Source organism: Babylonia areolata, chromosome 29 (genome assembly GCF_041734735.1).
Source record: "Babylonia areolata isolate BAREFJ2019XMU chromosome 29, ASM4173473v1, whole genome shotgun sequence".
NCBI classification, from domain to species: Eukaryota; Metazoa; Mollusca; class Gastropoda; order Neogastropoda; family Buccinidae; genus Babylonia; species Babylonia areolata.
Window position 1 is genome coordinate 3,667,964 of NC_134904.1, and position 8,641 is coordinate 3,676,604.

Sequence of the window (8,641 nt, forward strand, 5' to 3'; positions counted from 1 at the left end):
AGAGACTGAGCTATTTCTGTGTGCAATGATGTTTCTGACAGCAGCTGAAAATAACATTTTCAATCATGCCTGCAAGATTGTCTTCCACTATCAGCTGACTTGGGTTTATGCAGATGAAAGGAAATTTTCTTCCGAAAATTATGTTTAAGTGCACTTGTCAACTGAGCAACAAAACAGCACCTACCATGGACCACTGTGGTACAGCAGTCCGTCTCAAGGGTGGTGGAGGTGGTGGATGCATCCATTACTGTCACTGACCTTAAGTGCAGATCCATGTGGGTTTTCTGGGAGAACCATGACTGGCTCCTTGAGACAAGTGTGCTGCTGTCTCATATGGGAATATTTGCACACTGCAATCAGTTTCACCCACTTCACAGAATTTCATAGCTATTTCCCTGATCAACATTGTAGGTATTGGCGTCGGTTGCACCTGAATGCACCATTTTCAGAACACAGACACAAACCTGCTGTTGAAAACAAAAAGATCTTTAACATTGTTAATGTTGAACTGTGATGATAATTATGATTATGGTCAGACTGTTTAGGTGTTGTCAGTGATTTTGCCTGCTGGTGAAATGTCTTGTTTTCAAGCAGTGAGTGGTGTTTAGATTATTTTCAACAAAGGAAACTGCATATTATATTAATTTCTGACTTCTTGTGTCCACAAGGTCTCTCTTTCACATTGATTCATTTTACAGATGTCCCACCTGTCTACAATGAGATATTGAGTGTCTACCCAGCTGGCTAATTTAAGCCATTGACACCAGGATGAAGATCCTGCACTACTGCTGGGTCATTTCTGCTACAAGGTCAGTATTCGTATGACCTGCACTGTCTGTCCACTTTTCATGACAATGTCCATGAGGGTCTGAGTTCCAATCCAGGTCCCACTGTTTCTCCCAATTTAAGTTTTGTAACGGCAGGGTGCTATGTGAGGATGCAGTCTGCCTGGGTGTGAGTTAGTTTGTTCAGTCCAACACCAAACATGTGGGAACAGTGGTTCCACTTTATTTGTACAGTGGACAGCATGTGATGCAGCAAGTCACACGACAACAACAACAACAAAAACAAACCTCTGCAACCAATAAACAGAAAACAACTATTTCCCATGTGTACCATGAGGTGGGGGAGAGATAAGAACAGGACTTAATTTCAAGTGAAGCCAGTAATGTGAATTTTAAGTGCCAAAAGAAACTACAGGGCTAAAAAATCCTGATGCCAAACATTACTGAAAACAAAGGCATCATTAAAGACAATAAAAGAAAGACTTTGCGGCTGGCCACCACTGATTATATTGGGTTTTATAAAGAAAATCAACCAACAACCAAATTCCTGAAAACAACCCCCCCCCCCCCCCCCCCCAAGAGGTGTTTCCCATCCCCAACAAGCGAAAGGACACCAAAACTGCTAACTAAATTTAATGTACAATAATCCTAACAGAAGGTCACACAGTAATTATTCATTCAGCACCATGCACTACACCAGTTCATTAAGAACTGAAAGAAAGAAATGTTATGATAACATGTTCAACAATATAGCGTCTGTTCAGCCTTGTACAAATCTGAATATAAAACTTCCAAAAATAACTAAACATGTACATATGTAAAAAGCTACTTAAAAAAAACAAACTAGGAAGAAACACCCACCTGAGCAGTGTGCTCAAATGCTTTACACAGTGACAGTGTATACTCCAAGCTGAGCAACTTGCAATACTGTCACCTGGCTGACCAAACACAGCATCAGTGAACTGTCTTCTGAAAAAAAAAAAAAAATCAAGGGAAGTAACTCTATTCCAAATACGTCATCTGTTTAGAAAAACTTGAATTGTGCATTCTAACAATATGAAACTATGCACATTTATAAAATATAGTAATAATTTCTTAATAGTTATTTTTATTTATTTATGTTATTCTTCATTACTTCAGTTTCTTATTTTTCTTTTATATTTCTCTCTTCAATAGTCTCTCAGTTTCACTCTACTACAGTTCAACTGGAAAAAACTGATTGTCATGTCATTCGGATCAGACAAAAAATTGAGGCCCCATGTGCAGTACGCATTTGGCGCAATGAAAAGAACCTATAGCAACAAAAGAGTTGTCTTCTCGCAAAATTTTGTAGAAGAAATCCACTCTGATGGGCACAACAAATATAATTATGTGCATACACTCAACTGAGGCCTGACTAGCATGTTGGGTTATGCTGCTGCTCAGGCATATGCCTAGCAGATGTAGTGTATCTTATATGGATTTGCCCTAACGCGGTGACACATCCTTGAGAAACTGAAACTGAAATTAATTATTGAATGACTTGCCCCATCTGTCCACTTTTCGTGACAGTAACTATGTTTCAGAAAAAAACCCACCCCAAAACAAAAACAGATAAACCTAACCCCCCCCCCCCCCCCTTTTTTTTTTTTTTTTTAAAGATTGGAATGCTAGATAATTGTAAACTAAAAAAATACTGAAAGATTTTGTGAAACAAATTCAAGAAAAACATCTTTTGGACTGGTTCCTTGCAGTGCAATAAATTATATGTCTGCAAGTGCTAGGAGGTGAAGAGCCCCAAAAGTTGAGTGGTACATAGCCTGAGAAACAGGGGAAGGAAAATAGAGGTTGTCAGTAGCTGATAGGAGCTGCTGCATAAAGCCCTCAGGTGGGCAGCAAGGTCCTACGAGAATGCGAAAGAACATCGCTAATGGTCAGTAAAGGGGGCTGAAGTGACTGGCTGTGTAAGTGCAAGGGAAGTAACTGCGTTCGGAACAGGAATCAAGATGACTGCCGGAAAAAGAGGGCGCTAGTCAGGGATACAAAAGGAAAGTAACTTACTTTGGGAAGTTATTGGCCGTAGCTACTTTCGTTTTCTCCGCATAGGCCGGTAGTAGTTTGCACAGGACAGGAATCAGACCCCTGCCTGAGTCTGCACTAATGGGTCATGGTAAGTATGTTACTTAAACCACGTTATACAGACAACTCTTTGTACGTGTTGTCAGGTTTAGCTTTGTGCATCTTACTGTTTGTCTCTAGTGGTCCGGGTGTGTGTCTTTGTGCCATCCTCAATATTCACTGAATCTCAGGGATAGGAACATGGAAATGTTTAGGACATATATTAGGATATTATTCATGGTGTAGATATGATCGCTGCTTAATCAAATAAGGATGCTCCTGTTATGTGCCACTTGTGTACACCATCTGTGTCCTCACAGTGTTTTGTTTCCATTCCTTTTGAACATTTTTTCTACAACCTCTTCTTTTCCTCCCCTCTTCTGTTTACTACTTTGTAATTGTTTCAAATTTGATTGAAATTTTTCCATTTTGTTTTTTTTGGAGTATTATGAAATTTTAGTTAATGTTTTCTTCTCTGCAGTTTATTTCACAATGGACATCGTATGATGAGATTGTTTGACAACACTGAATAGGCTGGGTTAAATCTTTAGTTAATGATTCTCAGTACTATTTAGTGGAATGTTTGGTTTAATTATGAGTAATGGTTTAATTATTTAGTGGCATGTTTGTGTGCATGGCTTCTGAGTTTATTGTTAAGTTAAACGTTTGTATTAAATCTGTAGCAAATGGTTGAACTGTTCAGTGAGTGTTGTTAAATGCGTGACATCTGATTTTATCATTCAGTGAAACATTTGTTAAATCTGTTTTGTATGTTTTTACTCTCAACTGAAACATGGGTGCTACATCTGTGGCTTTTATCAAAGTTATGATTTCCTTGATGATTGAAATGTGTGCGTTAAATATTTGGCCTTTGACTGTTATTCTTTTATTCTTACAGGTAACTTCACCAGCTTTGCTTATCGGACTTGTTATGGACAAAAGAAAATGTGGTCCCCAATCAATCAACAACAATGTGTTACAAATGCGACAATTGTTCATGGTGCTAAAAATACAGAATGTGTAGTTCCAGTGACGTCTCTTTCGACTGGTCACAGCTTACAAGTTCTTTAACCATACATGTGTGTCGTTCTCCTCTGTTGTCATTTTCCATTTCAAGAAAACAGAATATTTCATGAGCGAAGAAGACTGGAACGAATATTAAGTGTATGCATGTGTGAATACTTGAACACGTGTGACCTTTATGTGTGTATGAGTGTCCATGCACTTGTGTGTGTGGAAAGGTGGGGCACACACAAAGTTAAGGAGATTTGCTTTGGACTGGTAGTAGATGAATCTTCATCCAGTCCATTCTGTTGACCCGACTGCTAAATTTGACACATGGGGAAGGGGGTGAGCACCAATGCGAAAGGCACTTTCAGAATGTAGGCATCAATTTTACATAAGAGTCAGCATGATCTGGACAACCACCATTTTAAAATTATACTTGAGCAGAGTGTAACATGGAAGGAAACAGGGGACCATGTGGCTTGACCATATCCTTCTTTTTCTTCAATGTCTTTTCAGAGATTGATGAGGAAGAAGGCACATTTTAATATTGTATGCAGACACAGGTCAATTCTAAATCACACACATGCAAACAAATACACACATACACTCTCTCTCTCACGAACACACATTCATCAAAACACTGAACAAGTATAAATACTGTGCATACAGTTGCTATTTTTTCCTCAGTCATTGCAGAATTATATTTACACGACAATTCAAACACCAGCACTGAACACAGTCCTCGCCCAGTGACTACTGATAAAAAATAATATCATGAATCTTTCAAAACAAAATAAATAATAACAGGACGTAAATTATTACAATGAAATCAATACCTCACCTCCCTTCCATTCCTTTTCCTACAAACCATGTCCTGTCCACTATCTGTGCTATCAACATGAATAAACTTTCTTCACATGCGAAAAAAAAAAGAGAAAAAAAAAAGGAAAGAATACTAAACAATAGCTGAAGTTTTAATAAACTGACACTGCCTGTATCTCCATAACCTCTTACGGCTGTAAATTCATGTCATTTAATCCAAGCTGAAGATACAGTAAATAAGATTACCCAGCAAGGGACGAAAGGATGGGAGGAGGAGAAAACGTGGCACGGAGCATGCCAACCAGATTCACCGTCTCAGTATCTAAGACTGGTCTGTTCGAAAGATTTAAAAGAATAACACCAAGTACATCGCTGTACATTTTAAATACCAGACAAGCTTTGTTCCTGTTTTCATGGAATGAATGGGAACAGGCCATACCATTCCTAGCAACAGCATGAACCATTATCTCATGAATGGAACCCAGCCAGTCTGGCAGTGGGGGAAAAACAGGCATTTGTCATATTCTTATTTAAAGTTTTACTGATAGTATTATAAAGCAACAGCCAGCTGTTTAATTTTTTGTAACTTAAAAAAAAAAAAAAAAAAAATCCTTTCTCCCCCAAACAGGCTGGATTTGCTGCTTGAAAATGGACAGGGAAACATTCAGCTAAAATACTGCATGGTGATCCTATCTGCATGTCTGCAGGTATCACCAATAACAAATATGAATTTGGATAATTCGTGGCTTCCCTCAGTCAAATTGTCTGTCTCTAAAAAAAACAAACAAAAAAACAAAATCAAAAAAGAAATGTACGTGTAATGCTCCTCCTCAACGATCCACCAGTTTAAACTTTATTGGCAGGGGTAGGGAAAAAAGAAGGGAAAATATTGCTGTGATCATTCCTGCATTTCTGCCGGTAATCACAGATCACGAACATGAACCTGGCTGAACTGCCCCTGTCCAGTTCACCCCCTAGCCCCCCAAAACAACAACAAAAACCCTGTTACCTCATACCCCTTAACTAGCTTAGAAATCACTGGAAGCATGGGGTGGGTAAACAAGGGGTAATACTGCACAGTGAAATGTGCAGGCAGTCACTGATCCACAAATTAAGATCTGGCTCAGTTACCTCCCCTAATCACCCCTCCACCCATCCCCTCAATGACCTAAATAAGTTCTTTAAAAAAAATGAATAAAGAAAATGAAAAAAAGGACTAACAGCAATACTACTCCTCCAAATATCCTCTCAAAACCAAAAAACGTTATTAAAAAATATAACAAAAAAAGATGATTCCAATGTCTGTGAAGTGTACCAAAACCTCCTGCCTCCTCAGCACAGCATGGAATGGACACAATGCCAAACACTGACAGAAAGCTGCACCAATACATGGCATCACTGCAACATGCGCTTGTGTGCAGTCTTCCCTAGCAATGCTGACACTGTTTGACAAGCCAGCTGGTGTCAGGTGCAAAGAATAACCCAAAGTAATAGGGCCTTAGGTATATAGCCGAGGAGAAGCAGCCATAAGAACAACAACAACAAAGACGACGATTCTAATGCCTGTGTAGTGTACTGGACATAATCATTGTTCTGGGGAAAACCTCTTGCCTCCTCAGCACAGCATGGAATGGACACAATGCCAAACCACCGACAGAAAGCTGCACTACACTCATGCAATGCATCGCTGCAAAACACGCCTGTGTGCAGTTTCCCCCAGCCCTGCTGACACAGTTTGACAAACCAGCTGGCCTCAGACGCAAAGTCACCCTTGCTTGTTCAGAATCTATAAATACGACTCACTTTGTTGGAAAAAAAAAAAAAAGAGCTGCATAGTTTAAAAAAATGAACAGGCTAAAAAAAAAAAAAAAAAAAAAAAAAAAAAAAAAAATCATCAGTAATACACTGATTTAGCAATTCTTTAAAAAGAATGTGAAGACATCTGTCACATATTTTATTATGTCCATATTGTCTCAAGAAATGTTTATTTACTTACTTATTTTTTATGTATTTATTGAGATGTTTTACTATAACACATATTCTTCAAGCTCTATGCATTTTACAATAGAATGTCATTGCCAACATTGCATGTTTCCATGGCACTTTTCATTTCCTTTTCCCATCTATTTCCACAGCAGAAAGATGTTGATGAATGAATGTAAGGTTTGTGGAATGGATGGGTGAGAGATGTGGAATTAAAAAATTTTTGGAATAAAAAAGAAGAAAAAAGAAGTCACCCTTAGGCATAACGCTGTTGCTGAGGAGAAGCAGCCAAAACCTATCAAACCAAAGAGCATAGTTTCAGTTTCAGTAGCTCAAGGAGGCGTCACTGCATTCGGACAAATCCATATACGCTACACCACATCTGCCAAGCACATGCCTGACCAGCAGCATAACCCAACGCGCTTAGTCAGGCCTTGAAAAAAAAAAACACCCAAAAAACCAAAGAGACTCAGAAAAATGAAAGGCACACTGAAAATGAAAGCCACATTTCTGTGGGTAGAAGGACAATCATCACTTGATCCAGAAATAAATTGAACTGCCCCTGTTTCGGCAATTCCTCTGATACCAATGAAAAATCTAACAAAGACTCTAAGGACAATCAACAGGGACACTATATTTAAAAAGCTGTCAGGACAGAAGATTCGCTTGACACTGGTTTAATTTGTACTCCTAGTGTACTCTAATTGTTAGAGTGAATGACAAATAAAGTGATGCCACTGAACCTGCTATTCAATTGATGGTTAACAATCCCAAAAGTTACAATGTCTGACTGAAAAAAATGTGTCACCACATCCAGTGTTTCCATTGTCTCACTCTTGGGACTGAGATTTAATAGATTTCGACTTTGTGTATAAAACTTATTCCTACTGTTGTTGCTGAATTCTTACAATTACATGTATCCATTTAGAGTGGAAGAAACTCCAATCTACCTGAAACAAGTGATCTGCCACTTTTAGACAAGTTAAAGAGTCTGTTACCTTGGCCAGATTCAAAATGTTGCTCCCAACCTTCTCAGACCAGGATGCAAAAACTTTTTGTTTTCCCAAAATCTCACAGAAAACCCAACACACTTTTTAGATGAGACATCTCTGAATCATCACCAAAAATTTGTGGCTTCTCTGTGACAGGTTGTGAAAACCAAGTTGACCACTTCAGTCTGGCGGACAGCCTTTAGACCACTTCAACTTGGCAGACAGCCTTGTGACCATAAAACGAATGAACAGCCCAACAACAAAACAAATGTATATCGCAATACTGTTCAAAAGCAGCCATCTATGAAAACTATGTTCAATTCAGTCATGATGTAAAGCTAAGTAAAACTGCTTCACTGCTTTCTCAGCAGACCCATAAGCATTTTTTCCCCCCAGTGAACATAAAACAGTATTCTGTATGGAATGAAGCTGCCAAGGCACTGCTTTCAAACAGATCTAAGCTGTGCAATAGGCACAGAGACATCTGTGCTGAAGTTGATCTTTCGATGAAACAGATCAGCCAGACGAAATCGTCTGTGTCTACTGACCATCTTCTATTAGCTGTAAGCAGTTAGCCAGAGGCATGTAAGAACTGATTTGAGAAGGGAACACAATGTTTGAAGTATCTGGAGTTGGCTCACAAAAAAGGTAATGCATTTCTGAAACTGAGTTACAAGCAAACCATTTACTGGGAGTGGGTTCATAAATAGTATACACTGCCAGGTATTTAAATTTTTTTTTTTTTTATAGCAGTACTTCCTTAACACTAACACTGTGATCTGATCTTCAATACTTGAATTATTCCTGCAAATTTTCACAATCATTAGACAGAAATAAAGATTTTTCCCCCACCTGCAGCTCTTCAATGTGAACTGATTTCACAAAGGAGAGAATCATGTTGCTTGCATGCAAAAGAGTCCACATAACAAATATCCTATATGATAAATGATTGGA

General features: G+C 38.6%; 1 protein-coding gene across 2 annotated transcripts in view; it reads right to left on the minus strand.

Moving 5' to 3' along the window:
- Positions 1-4,545: 4,545 nt before the first annotated feature.
- The window catches only part of LOC143274857 (uncharacterized), an 8,305-nt gene continuing 4,209 nt past the window's right edge, over positions 4,546-8,641 (minus strand). For both annotated transcript variants that reach the window (XM_076578815.1, XM_076578814.1), the window contains exon 3: positions 4,546-8,641. This exon is cut by the window's right edge and continues 1,062 nt beyond it. The gene's annotated coding sequence lies outside the window, so the exon portion shown is untranslated.